Source organism: Anas acuta, chromosome 1 (genome assembly GCF_963932015.1).
Source record: "Anas acuta chromosome 1, bAnaAcu1.1, whole genome shotgun sequence".
Lineage (NCBI taxonomy): Eukaryota > Metazoa > Chordata > Aves > Anseriformes > Anatidae > Anas > Anas acuta.
In genome coordinates, this window is record NC_088979.1 from 163851916 (window position 1) to 163867296 (window position 15381).

Consider the following 15381-nt stretch of genomic DNA (forward strand, 5'->3'; position numbering starts at 1 on the left):
AGGTCACATGAGTGTGGAAAGGTCATGAGTCATTCCTTTGGCCTTCCAAAACACCTTCTGAAACCTGGAGATATGATGGAACACTATGTAAGATGCAGATGGCCAGTGGTGCTGCAGAGGACATATCTACTGAGATTTTACACCATCTCCTCGCCCAGAGTCACCAGTCCCTCTAAGCAATGGTATCCACTATTTGGACAAAGCGTTCTGTCTGCTGGCACCAGCCTTTCAAATGAGGAATTTTGGATGGTGGGAGGGATTATCACAGCAAGGGACTCTGATGGGACATTGGGGCCAATTAGTAAGAAAGTGAGAATGGAACAGCCACAGAACTCAAATGCAGAACAACACACCAGAGGGAAGGTTATATACAATGTTCATCCTTCAGTGACCCTTCTGCTGCTCAGTCATTTCCCCTTCTCTATTGTCAAAGTTAGTCACTCAGAAAAAAGAATCATGATGTGTCAAGGAAGAGAAAATTTTCCTCTCCCTCAAGCTGTGAAACATCTTAGCTGAGCAATACTTAAATGTCAACACAAATGTGTTCTGGTGTACAGAAAAAAGTATTATTATTAGAAATCACAGCTGCTATTGCATTTCATAGTCAGGTGGATTATGTTGTCTAGAAATAGTTTTAGAGAACAGCTCTTTGAAGTGCCAGCTACATACTGTAACCAATTTCATCTGCTCTGTATGGAACCACGATGTACTAAGGTCTGAATTTCTTACCTGAATACCAACTTTTCAAAAGTTCAGATGCATTGTGATTACAGGTTATGGTCTGAATTCAATTAAGTCAGCTTAATATTTGCCTAGAAGGCAATAATAATTTCCAACTCAACCCAACTCCTGGACTCCAGAGGTTTATCACAATGGTTGGACTATTTGTACTGGGGGGGAGGGGAAGCAATGTGTTTTTTGTCGTTGTTGTTTCCATATTTAGAAAATAATATAGGCAAAATGACCTGTATATACCCATTGTAAGAGAGAGACAAAGGTCCAAATAACCTCTCTTTGAGAGCCTGGTTCTTAAACCACCACCAACAGCATTCCTCTGGAGAAACTGTTTTACTTATTTTTTTTTTTTAAAAGGCAAGTATGTAGAGAAAGTTTTTAAAACTGTATTTTTGTGCAACTATGAATTGCCTATCCTATTAAAGCAACAGAGTAAGGGTTGCCTTCTTCAACTACTGCCAGTGTTCTCTGCTCCTTTTCTATTTCCCTTTCCCTTTTGTGTACTTTTAAAAATCAGCAAGGTGCTCCATACCTTTGAGGTTTGTGGTTTATGCCTTTGTTTGCCAGATCAGATTCACTGATTAGCCTGAAACAAGAGGATAGGACTTGTCAATGTTAATGGTCCTAGCACTGCCTCTTAATAAGTCCTCAGCATTTGCTGTTTTGCTAATCCATCTGGCTAGACCATATAATAAAGCTCAACTGCATTTTGCATCTTAAGAACCAACTATCTAAAACTATTCTCTTTGCATTTGAGCAAGAAGCATAATGGAGATTAATTAATCTGTTTAATAATACCACTGTTTCTATATAATACTGCAAAAACTACACCAAAATTAGGTATTCCAGAACTATTACAGACAATTCCATGAGTTATTGAAAAGTTTCCACTTTAGTGCACAATGAATCAGACCCTATACATTGTATGTTGAAACTAAATTACTAATATTTGATCAATGACATTTACTGTTCTCTAGTCTTGCTGATTATTTGTAACATCACAAACAACTCCCCATGACCACACCTGGCATTTAATTTCTTTTTTTTTTCCTCCCTCTTTAACCAGTATTATTAATTATAAATGGATCTTCTTTTCCTTCTGATGTTTGTTCTTAGAAGAAATGGGTTCTTTATCTGGTATTCAGTTTTGCTGGTGTCCAGTTAACTAAATGTTTAAAAATATAACTAAGCTTATTTTTTCCACTGATAATACAGAGCTGGTGACACCCACATTACACCTAATGCTTTTTTTTGTTGTTGTTGTTTTTATTTAGACAGTCATTGCTAGATGTAGCAATGTATGATATAGCTTTGGGAGACTGAGTAATGGGACCAGAATAATCTGTGCTTCATCTCCTACTCAGGCAGACATGGGTGGAGGGTTGGGGGGTGGAGGCAGGCAAATATGACAAGCTTTTAGGTTGAAACACTTATTTTGAAAAATTAAGCTGATGAATATATATATATACACACACACATGTATATATACACACACATATATACATATAAGTGCTAGCATTCTCACCTCCCTGCCCTATTTCCACTACAATTCTTTTGTTTGAAATAGGAGGGCATATATGAAAGGAATCAAAGGCACTGACCAATAAAAATACATGCAAACTTGGTCAGGGTGAAGCTATTAAAAATTGCTAGCTGTGGCTGCTCCTAAGTCTGACCTCCTGTTATTCTTGCAATAGAAAGCTTGCACCAAACCAGTGACAACATCAAGTCCACATCCATTTCCTCCAATTCTTCATTGTACATTACTGGTACCATACAGAGCAAGATACATACAAGCTTAGTTTAGCCTCTTGTGGATCTTTAATTATATATAAAGTTTCCAGTCCTCTGCCTCAGCTGGGCAATGAGATGGGCAGTAAACAGTGCCAAGGGCTGCAAGGAGGCTGAGGACAGTCTTTGATCAGAGACACTGATCAAGAAAACTTTTTTTTTCCTCTATTCCTGTATAATAGTGTGTGTGTGTGGGGGGAACAACATACATGTAAAGATAATGGAAATAAAGTCGCCGGGGAACTTTATAATCAGCATTGACTAGGTTTTAGTGCTTGGCTTTACAGCTTTAACATTAATCTTCCCTATGTAATTTTATCCTATATATGCATGCTAAATGGTGAGAAGAACCACCTTAGATCAACATAAGCTTCTACATTCTGCAAAATGATACCTAGTTTATCCACCACAAATAAAGTACAGCTCACATTTTACTAAGTACAGAGACTAGTTGTTGGAATATAAGTAAAAATACAGTCTTCAAATAAAGCAGTATGCTGCTCCATACTTTCCCTTTCTTCTAAAAAAATAAAATTTCACTTGCAAGGAAAAAAAAACTTAATTGTAATAAAAGATATTGAGCCTAGTTTCCAGATGTATCACATAATCAGATTTTCAAAGTTCTTGTCAACATTTAGCTACATAAATGAAGTATAAATTATACATCTCGTGTTTTAAAAAATAGTTATGGAAAAATGGAGATTGCTATGTTGAAGCAAAAGGCTATTAAACAAGGTACTGCAAAAACTGTCTCCCCTTTCACTGTGCATCTCAAACCTTAATTTAGAACACATCACAAGATGTAGTTTTGCCAGCCAAGGCTATATCAAATTGAAATTCTTTAAAGTCATCAGTAGAGTAATTATCATTTAATATTACCATAGGATATAATTCCTGTTGCAGGTAAGACTTCATCCATAATGCACATCAAATTAAGTTTTTATATGAGAAAATTGAAGAGTATTACTTAAAATATTAATTGCGCTCTAGCTCCAAGTTGAAACCAAACTTTTCCCCATGCTATTATAAGGGGGAAGAAGACTCAAACTTATGTATTAGCTCTGTTCAAGTAATTGGACTCTTCCTTGTAACAGCAATTTCCTTGCCAAACCTAGTAATCACAGCTCCCACTCCTGTTGTTGCAAATCATTTTTTAAAGTTTGGTATATTTTGCATAATGTCTGACTAATTTTCAGTAGTTTTTCTTCTCAGAAACAATTAATTTGAAGTTTGATCCATTTCTCATAGAAATCAGGGGAAAGATTCAAAACATTTATAAGAATTGAATAACTGTATTGGTCCTTAAAGTCTTAGAAGTGACTGGCTGGTCCATCATTTCTGTGCATTTAAATATTTTTAGATATTTCTTCCTCTGAAGTAAGGCAACAGAAGGGTTAAGGCCTCTTGCACCCAATCTGAGATGAACAATACTAGTTTCAACTAGAACTACATGACCTTAAGAAAAGGAAAGATTATTACAGTACCTATGGGGTCAGGTTAGCTTGATTTACCTTTTCTTCAAGTATTACCAAGCAAGGAAATGTCACCTGGAGAGATGTAACCATTTACCATGCTCAGAATGTGCAGATACTAAAAACTGATTAAATTATTGTGTGTGTAATTTATAATCTATTAATCTTCAAAGCCAGATTTTTAGTATTACTTGGCAAGCATAATAAAGAAGCATCAGAGATCCAAACAAAAGACGCTAGGCATTGTCTCTTTTTCCTGAGCAGTGCTGAAACTTCAGCAGTGAAAAAAATCACAGGAACACAGTATTTCAGTGAAAAGTGAATACAACATTGCAAATGGCAACATTTTTTTCACAACTTAGGCTGTTAACTGTTACTTTCCCAGGTATTTGTCCTCAAATACTATTTACTTAGAAATAACACTGAAAAACATGTGTGTCTAAGTGTCTGTTTGGGATTTCATGCAGTAGCCCAGAAGTAGGTTTTGCACAGAAATTGTTCTCTTATGCAATCTTACAGTAACTTCTGCTATTATGACTTTTAAAGGCTGTAACACACTAATGCACAATAGTGAATAGTCTATTTGGGGGAGAATCAGGTGTCAAATAGTTGTGACTTCTACTGTGAGAAGCAGACCTACCTCCCCAAGTAGTCATCCGCTAGCCACACAGGAGACTTCTGAGCAAGATAGTCCCTCCTTATTCCCCTACAATTCTAGTTTTTGCTCCAGCTGAAGATATCAGCCTTGTGATACTAGATTAGCTCTTGCTCTGATTTAATGTATGGATCCATTATCATGGACTCCTGATCTTGATAACATCAGTATTTTTCTCTTTGTCTCTGGCTCCCTGGCTTCTCTTCATGTCATCTTCTTTGTGCATTTGGCAATGGGATGCTGTCTCTCCTACTAAGGCCTTCCAGCCTGCCCACCAGCAGCAAAAACCTGGGAGATGACAGGAGAAGCACAGCTTTTCTAAGTTCTCTCTTATGTTTAAAGAAGAATATCTGAAGATCTGAAGAACATCTGTAGAAGGCTACATCTGACCTATTGCACCCAAAATATTCTTAATATTTTAATATTAATATTTATTATTTAATCAATATTATTTCAACATTCTTTTAAACAGTCTTTGTCTTTATTACCCACATACTTCCACTTCTCGTCCATCTCTTCAGTAGGCCAAGAAAAACCTGTCCTTGTGCTGTATGCTGTTGTAAGTACCCAGGTGTAACACAGGCCACCGGACTGATTAGGCAACTACTTGTTTTACTATTAATTTCTATCATGTGCTTTTAGGACACGTATTTTTCATTTAAAGGTTCACAATTCAAACAGTAAGAGTTCCAAAAATTTTGAGTAGTTAAAATACTACGACTTGCACAGGATGTGCAAGGCTGACACCATCATCCACAGCCAGTGATGACATGGAGCCGGGACAGAGTGTCAGAAGCCAGAGAACATGATATCATTCTCACCTCTTCACCACTAACACACAAATCTTCAGCTTTTTGCTAGCTGAGGTATATTCACTACCTAAAAAATGCTCAATAAAGAATCTGCAAATGAAAAAAAAAAAAAGGTAAATTAAAGTCTTGAACTGTTTGAATGATCTCATACAGAAGATCATGCCAATCACTGCAGCAAAGAAGACTGAAAGATACCCTTAGTTCATATTCATAGTAATTAATCATGTATCATTAAAAATTTACTAAGAAAATTTCTAGATGATATTTTAGAAGGAACCAAGTGGGAGACTTCACTGTTGGGAAACAGGGACATTTTAATAACAATTAATTTGTATAGTTAATTCCTGTTATTGATAAAATTTAATGACACAAAGTCTATTTACTTTTGGGTCCCACAAACAGATTAACTTAATCCTTCTTCACTGACCGTATTCATACTGTAAAAAGATAAAAAGGATGTGTTTTCATTTCAACTAATAAGACACTTGCAAACAGTATTTAAATAAACACAGATGATTTAAAAACAATGAGTGAGACACTGTTAAAGAAAGTGCTTTTGATAACAGATATTATAAACAGTTTTATGTGATCTGATTCTCCCTGGACAGATTTTATTTGAGTCTAAAGAGAAAATAATCTATAGCTCAATATAAATGGAGTATGTCTCTTTGTAAGGAAGGGGGTCTAGAATGCTAGATAGTGACAATTTTCAAGCTTTGCCTACTAACTATCCCTAAAGCTCTCATTAGTTTGATCATTATCGTGAAGAATTACCTGACACTTCCACTGATAACTAATTTTGCCACCCCACTGTTAGTTGATCAATTCTTTCTTGCTGCACATATGCTGTGCACATAGCTTCCAAAATGTCTGGCGAAATACTCAGTATTTTTTCTTTCACTTGAATTCATAAAGCATGTTATGTCACCGTCTTGCTTGGTTTCCTTCCACGTTTTAATCTTTTCACTCTGGTATAGATGTCTGTGCAAGGTAACTGAGATGAGGTTTACAATCTCGTAAGTGTTTTGCAGGACATATAAAACTGCAGTCACAGTCCTCAATAAGGTGTGCTCTCTGATGTACCCTGGGGTACATGAAACGTGTCCCAGAACCCCAACCTGCTGCTGCTGTGGGGCATAGAGTTCTCATAGGTCTTGTGTAGTACCTTTCAGCCCCACAGAGAAATCTTACATAATCTAAGACATCTCAGAAGGAAGAAAATGCCTCTGCGTGGGCAAATGATTCAAGTCCAATGTTTCTAATTGAGCAACAAGAAAAACTTCAGGTGACAACAGAAAAATGTCACAATAATTCAAGCTCAAGCTACCAAATAGAAGGTCTACGTCCATTGGGACAACAAAAACCAAGCCTGAGTTCTTCCTAATCCTTAGAACTACTGCTGAAATATTCTTCCCCAGAAGACCTTCTCCTTCTCATTTGTCCTCCATCACTTGACTGGACAGCTGCGAGTATTCACCCATTTCCCATGTATTGGTAACTTGAGACTCAACATCCTGCACTGTAATACTACATTGGCACAGTCGAAGTAATGCTTGGCTCTTCATGGAGAATAGGGGTCACTAGCTGTAGTAATATCATATACATAATACACAACCTGAGTCTGAGTACATTTCTATTTTTTATGGTATAGTTAATCGAGACATGTAATACATTTCTATTCTTTTCCATCCATTATCCTTTCAAAATAGTATCTTGACTAATCTACCGAGTTCTTTAAATTGTCTACACATACAAATGAAGTAACCCCACACTAGTTGGGACTAACCTTCTCTTAAAGTTCAAGAAACATAAAATTCAACCAGAAAACTCAGTTCCTTAAACACCCTCTAGCTTGAAGACTAGACAGAACTATTTTTGCAGACATGGTACTTTAGCCTCTAAAACACAATAATTAAAGCAGTGTGGTATTTTAATTTTCTTAAATATAAAACCACCACTCTCTGCTTCTGAATCTTCTTTGTATGAGAAAACTTCTCTTAGAACGTACATACAGTCAGTTTTTTATTTTTTATTTTATTTTCCCAAGGTCCTACAAATGCATGGCTTGGAAACATCTCCACAACCTGCATTTTCAGCATCTCCTGTAAACCAGAGCTACAACCCTAATATGACCTGAACCAACAAAAGAACTACTGACTGTGCAGCCTTCTATGGTAACATTGTGAACAATTTTATGTCTACAACCTTTTCTACTTAATTACAGACATAACAGGAAAGTAACTTGACATTTCTGTTGAAGGAAACTATATTTCCTTCAGCTACAGTCATGCTACAGTCTGACTACAGAAAACCTGATTTCTTCCTTGCTTGAATTTATGATGTAGACCAAAGAGGTAAAAATCACAGAACATATTTCTGAAACACAGGAGTAACCATTAACGATTTAAGTTTCCACCCAGCAAACAAAGGGAAAGAGTGAGGATAACACCTCTTGAATTTCCAGGACTAGCTATGACAATATTTCCCCTTGTGGCCTTGGGCAAGTTACTTAACCTCTCCAGATGAGAGTCCCTGTCTGTAAAAATGAGGATAATGATATTTACTTACCTCTCTCAGAGGAGATGTGAAAACTAATTAAAATAATTTGTGTAAAGGGCTTTGAACCTGAAAAGCACTACATAAAGTGCAAAGGAAATAATGTTTATATAAAAGACTGAGGGGAAAAAGAAGATTTGAGTTACACTGAAATCTACCAGTTTACAAAAGAAACATAGCTTTGCTTTCTTTTTCCTGTTTTTGTGCATTTTCATACTACTGACCAACCTGCTGACCCGTTTTGTCTAAACTTAGCCAAGTGGATGGTCAGAGAAAGTAACTAAATTTGCCCTTCATATTTCAAAACATATTATACGAATAAATTGCTAACAAAAAGGTTTGGTGAGGTTTGGTGACCAAAATTGGTTAGGATGTTTTCTGACTGGGTGGTTGTGTGACACTTATTTTGTTCAAGATTTGGATACTGTTTATCTACTCACACTGATTTCAGGAAATATCATTGTCTTCAAAGGGATCAGATAAGGCCTTTATTATGTTATTCTGCAACTGTGGAAAAAACAGTGTAACCAAACATCAGGTAATTGGAGAGATGCTTTTGTTTTTATGCACACAACTGCATAGCTGGATCTCAAAAATGGCTGACCATTTCACTTAGATTGCTTGTAGAGACAGCATGTCTTTTTGGGAACAGCAGTTTACCTACTGAGCGTAATGGAAAAGTAGGTTAAAACATACAATCATCACAACACAGCACCAGAAAACTGTGGGATGACATACTCTTACACAACAATGCTTGGTTTTTAGGCGAGAAAGATCACTTTCTAAAGACACCCAAACACCAAGTCAAATTCATTGATAATCTTTTAGGAAACCACAGGAAAATAAATTAAAGAATGATGTCCCAGAGCTAGTAAAAACTCATTCTGAGCAAGAATGCTATTAGAATTATTGCCATGACTACTACTTAACATCATTTAAGTTTTAGAATGGTATTTAGTAATAACTAAATAAACAGATATTTACTCAGTTCAGAAAATAGCACAAAATTCACTGAAAAAAGTTTACAGCATCACAGAAATAAAATAGATACATCTTCATTAAATATGTGAATTCTAATGGTTGGTTTTGTTTGCTGTTCATTAATGCGATGGCATTGCCAAGTTATTCTCTGTCAGAAAAAATTAGATGCATTGGATTAGGATAAATTCTGTTTTCAGAGTGTTCATAATAAAACGAATAAACGTAATATAAAGTTAAATAGTTCCTAACATTATAATAAAGTATTAAAATCCAATAAACCACATTTTACTTAGAGCTCCATGCCAGTGTATGGCTTATGATTAAGGGAAAGCATGAGGAAATTAGGAAAAAAGAAAAAAAAAAAAAAGGAATAGTGACTTAAACAAAAAGTAAATAAGATTCCCTCTTCATACTTATTGGCCAAGTCAGCCATCTATATCAATGTATTGCTCTTCCTAGCCCCCAAGAAGGCTAGCTAGAAGGCATACTTTCACTGAAGCAAGCTGAACTGTGGAGGCAGCCATACCACAAAGGGAGAGAAACCAGTTATAGAAGGTGACTAACTGGGTTTTTAAACAGGAGAAGACAAGTGTTTTGGGGAGGAATTATTTTCTATTATCAAAGAAGAACCAATACAATGAACCCATCAAAATAGGAAACTTGCTCATACCCATTCAGGCACTAGTTTAAGAGGTTATTTCGGTGCTGACAGTACATGGACAATAATAAAGCAGCATGGAGGGGTGTCTGACTGACATTCACTCATACATGCTTTGCTCATTTAAAACACGTGCAAACCACTGTGCTCTTACATGTATATCTTTGATCTAATAATCTAGGCCATACTGATTGTTTATTTACGTACACCTGAACACAACCCAGAATATGGAGTTCAATTTTTATTTACATCTGTGTTTTCTTCCATTTTGCTCATGATTAAAAATTACTAATCAGATCAGAACAGTTGATTAATGCACTTCATAATTACAAACAATTCTGTAGATGGCATAATTGTTTTAAAAGGCACTTCTTGATTAGTATAAATGCATGAAAAGAAGTTTTTGTCTAACAAGGGAAAAACACGACTGTGCATGTAAACAGCTTAGCAACTCTCTCAGCATCACTATACCAGCTCTGGTATCTTATTACCAACTGAAGTATTAGCATGCTGAACCATAGTGAAAAATAGGAACCAGAATTATCTCTAGTTTAATGTTTTCCTAGTTGGATAATTCTGTTATGATTTTCAGAGGGCATACTTCATCACTGGAACAGTTAGGTACTACTTCGGGTTATTGGTGTTGAAATCAGAACAACCTGAACTAATCTAGAATCCTGTGTGGCTTAATCTTTTGTGCTTTAAGTTTTAATTACTTTGCTACTTTATTATACTTTCAAGAAGAAAGTCAGCCTTGGGCAGAAAGATTAGAAAAGATGTTTATATCTCATAACACAGTTTGGGTAGCATTGTGGGGTGTGCATATCAATTGTTTTGTTGTAGGGCTTCCTCCCTACCCCCACCTTTTTCCTCCCTCCTCATAAATGAGCTTTGTGATGCATTTGTTATTTTTCCAAGTTGATTGTTAATCATACAGACACTAATGCCCTGCTGGTCGCTCTGCTTTTGAAGGGATTTTTTTTTCTTTGTTTGTTTGTTTAAACAAGTTGATAGCAATTTTCAAATACCTACCTAGAAGTAAAAACAAGATGAATCAATACCATCAAAAAGTTATTCTGATCAATAACTTTAAAAACAAACAAACAAAAACCCAACATTTCAAATAGTTATTAAAACCAATATAAAGAAGATAAATTCTAATGCATGTCAGCTATCTTGGTTAAAGAGAAAACAGTCTGTGAAGATGCAAATTAAGCAATTCTGCGTGTTACTTTTTCTAAAGAAAAATGCATATTTGTCATCATTTTATACAAAACCTAAGGTAATTCCTGTTCTGATCATTTCTATTACTTCAGTAAAACCTAGAAGTAGCAGCATGTAAAACCTAGCAGTAGCAGTTAATAAGTTTTGTATTAGAACTCGCATTAATGTTCCCTAGATTGATATAATGCTTAACAAGTAAGTTACACAATTAAAATAACTGAGCCTGGAAATCATGTCAAAGAATTCAAATTTGATTACGAAAAATTAATTTAAATTAAAAAAAAAAAAACACATAAAACATTCATTTTCCCTTTTTTCCAGATAAGTCAGTCTTCCATAAAAATGTAATTACGACGTATTTTATTTGGAAATTAGTTTTTGTTAAAGCTGAAGTGATCATCATCAGGACCTTCCCAATAAACAATTTTTAGAAAAGAATTAAAAAAGCCCATGTTTATAAAGTCTTACAACTGCACCTTCTTCTTACCAGCCACAATACAATCTGAGAAATTACTTTGTTATAATGGCTGTGTCATTATGACAAATCTTTATCCTTCTTTTCATGGGCAGGATATGCAACACATTTCAAACATATCTGAGAAGTGATATGCCTCAAAATAACTTCAAGATGGAGTTAAACTATCTCCAGTGTTACAAACAAAACTTTCCTCTTGGCATGTGAGGGCTTCTGTTGTTATTTCATAAATATTTTATATGTCTATACAAACAGATTATATATACACAAAACAAAACCATATGTATTTATTTATCTTCCCTACAAAGAATGGTATGGTTTCTGCAGTATGGGTTGTACTCCACGTGAGTGACAGATTTACTGAGTGGAATGAAGGTGTGCATTTGTGTTCAGACAGAAGTTCTAAATAGGCTGAAATAAGTATATGGATAAAAGTATTATCTTATAAATCCAAACATCCATCAGCAAGTTAGCAGCCCAAATTTCAATATGCATTGTTAACTGAAATAAAGTTGTCAGAGGATGCTTGGATAAAGGTGGATGTGATGGAAATAAATGAATTTAAAATAGAACAGTCTCAAATGTAGTTCAAAAGCTCACAGTAACAGTATCAAATGAGGATATATGAACTAATAAACTATAACCATTCTTTTTTTCTTCAGGGCTGTACTGTAAACCTGAGTCACAGAAATTACAGTCTTATAAGTAGATACCGTACTGATAATCTCTTTTCAAGGTATTTATATTTCAAAAAAGTAGCCAGCCTATTTCAGTAGCCTTCCCATTAAAATGGGTATCAGGGTTACAGTGAATACTGTTACCTTGAGACAGGTAGCTGCTGTCTGAAGAGTATGGTCTCTTTATCATTTTCCTCTTCTCGGCACTTTGATATAACAACTTTTGGCATCTATGTCAGGGCTAAGCCTTTCACTATTTGTATAGCAATTGCAGGATGAAATTCTGTAAGATTTCCTTCATTCAAAGAGAGGCTGGCTTTTGAGGAAACTTGTTTTTCTTTAACGATAAAGGTCCCTTGTCTTTTTATTAAAAGCCCCAAAAAGTTTTCAGTGGAGCTACACACCTGACCCACTACAGTGTTGATAAGTACAAACATATGCTTGGACAGCACTTCGCATAAAATTTGATAGTTGCCATGAGCAAAGCCACTATCAGAACAACTCATTAAAAACACTGGCCTATTAAGATTTTAATCACTGATCCTTGAGCTAAAAATCTGCCATCTGAAACCATAAAGTACCCATAAATCAGCTTTCAGGCAAGTTTTACGTGTTACAATAACTAATAATTGATACCAGGTATAACACTCCTCTGCACCTTCAGTGGAACCTTGCAACCAGACCTCTCAGGATTTCACAGAGAGAGAAGGCATCCTTATGTTTTGGCTTGGTCCCCATCTTCATTGTGACAGAAAACAGAAGCATTGATGGTAATTAGATGTTTCTAGTTACCATCTTCTCCTACAACCTGTTTCAGCTCAGTGTGAGTGGAATGAAATGTTTTAACGAGCAGCATTAACAACATCATTATTAACAATGCTTTAACAAACCCATTTTACTGATGAAAAGACAGAAATGACATAATGAAATGAAGACAGGAAGAAAGAAAAGGATACAAAAGAATTATACTGTTTCCAAATCCCATGTATAATTCTAAAGTTTTAAAGTACGGTCTGTCAGCCTGGTAGTGCTGACAAAGTGAATAAAAGGAATAACAGGCTATAGATAAAGAACAGAGGTTGTAGTTTCAATACATGCTAACCTATTCTTAAAAATCTATCTTTAATTTTAAAACATCGATGAAGTAAAAACTAAATCACTCAGCTCAAGGCATAAATCCCTGAAATAGAGTTTATGAAGTGCTTGGATGACAACTCTTCTGCTGGCTCTGTACAGAAATAACTTCACCCCCAAGGTGATGATGAATCTGCTTTGCGTGGGGGCACCCACCAGCAGTTTGAATTGCCTGATGAGGGCTCCCTCCTGAGCTACACCTTGCAGTCGTTTTACCTCTGCATGAAAAAAATGGGTCTTGGGCAAATGCAACGCAAGCTTCTGTTTGGATTTACACAGCCTGTTTCCTCCCTCGTCTAAGGTGTGGAACTCCAATAATGCTAATATCTTCTGTTTATCAAAAAGAAAAAAAAAGAAAGGATCCTAAGTCTTAAATTGATCACTGCCACTAGTGTATTGTTCTCATCTGTTTTCTGAGATTTGCTGTCCAAACAGAGCAAGATAAACATTCACCATCTTCCATTAAAGAACAACTCTCAATGCAAGCACTCAGTCAAATGGTCTAAGAGATAAAAGGCACCATAATAACAGCAAAACACTGACAGCTATACAGACAAAGCAAAACCACAAGCAGTTTTCAATCGTGTCTCATGCCCTGGGCCACATTACATCATATATTTCCTTTTTAGTTTTAGAAAGCCTGTGTTTTTTTTCCAAGTTTCCACATTTCCTCCCCAGACAGAGAAGATGAAACATTCAGCATCAAAATACTTGAGGGAGACAGAGGAAACCTTTAAACAAAAAACAAAACAAAACAAAACAAAACAAACAAAAAAAAACCACCATGCTCACTCAATGCACATTGATGCTTTCTGCTCTTTCAGACTCTGAGTCTGAATTAGTACCTAAAGCTTTAGTAAATCATGAAAACAGGGTAACAAAGAAATAAGCAAGACTATGGAATACCTCAAATGGCTCTTATGGCTTTTCCTGGAAGCAGTATTCATTTTGCTATTTTCCTTTTAGTTTTGTCAGAAACATGTTATTAGACCCAACACTTTAACTGCCAGGCAACCAATACCTCTGCCAGGACTTTTGATAGGTAACATTATCCATGTTTATTTTAGGAAGGACAAGCTGCTTGCCTAGAGGAAATAGGCTAGAGCTTCGAATAATAAATTGCTGAGTGACAATATCTTAAACCACAAATATCTTCATCAGGTCTACCGGGTTTGAAAATTTTCAAGAAAATCTAAAAAAAATAACTTCAGAAAAACTTTGGTAGTTCTCATTCGGTACTTTGCAGAATTTTTTAAAACATTTTTTTAAAATACTGAGGCATCTCATTTTAGCTTCACTGTGGAGATTAGACAGTTAGCTGAACATGCAGGAAAACTTATTCCACAATTAGTTAGCCTTTGGCTTCAGAGGAAGAACAGAACCTGAAGATGTAAAGTCCATCCCCAATTTCACCAGACAGGACTTATTGTTGGCAAAGCTGTCTGTTGCACTAGCTAAGAGGAAACAAACAATATATTCTAAGATTAGCCATCTGTTAAAATATGGATTGCATGCTCCGACAGGTAATTGCAAGGTTTATGTCACTGTATTTGTTAAATTCTTCAACACTGAGATGAACTTAGGTGGAATACATAGCGAATCCCTTTGAAATGGGACTTGTGGATTCTGTTACCAACACAGCAAAGAATTCAGCAGATGGTCTTCAAAAGGCAACTTAAGGTATGGATAAATAAGAAACAATAGATTTTGGGTGCATCATTTCAGAGCAGAACTAGATACACCAGTGGATCTGACTTGCAATGCAGTTATTATCTTGTAACAGGGATGGAGTGAAGAGATCACACCTTTAATTCGTCACATTGTACTTACATGTTACATGTATTTGTCAGGCACTCAGATGTAATACAAAACTTACAGATTTATTTATAAATGAAGAGCATTATTTCTGTATCATAAAGAATAACCTGCCATTTTGAAATATCTGTAATAAGAGTAAATTAGTTTTCTCCAGGTGAAGCAATAGTAAGTATAACAAATCAGTCCAGCAGGTTCAAAGTAATGACTAAAAAAAGCCCACAGGTTAAACTTAAAGAAAATTAATTTCTAAATTCCCACATCCAAGGAAAAAAGCAGTTTTACAGTGTAATCTAGGATTACTCATTCCCATGTACCACCACTCAGGTCCACCTTCTGTCCTCTCTGCTTTTCAGTTTTGTTCTTTCTCTATTAGAAGTCCCAGAAAGGTGGGGT

General features: G+C 35.7%; 1 protein-coding gene and 1 long non-coding RNA gene across 7 annotated transcripts in view; both read right to left on the reverse strand.

Moving 5' to 3' along the window:
• The window catches only part of SYT1 (synaptotagmin 1), a 357603-nt gene that overhangs the window by 314365 nt on the left and 27857 nt on the right, over positions 1 to 15381 (reverse strand). The gene's annotated exons all lie outside the window — the stretch shown is intronic.
• LOC137850288 (uncharacterized) lies at positions 1430 to 5558 on the reverse strand. The gene is made up of 2 exons (XR_011092440.1): positions 5475 to 5558; positions 1430 to 4941 (listed from the first exon to the last, which is right to left on the reverse strand). It is a non-coding gene; the product is annotated as an uncharacterized lncRNA (long non-coding RNA).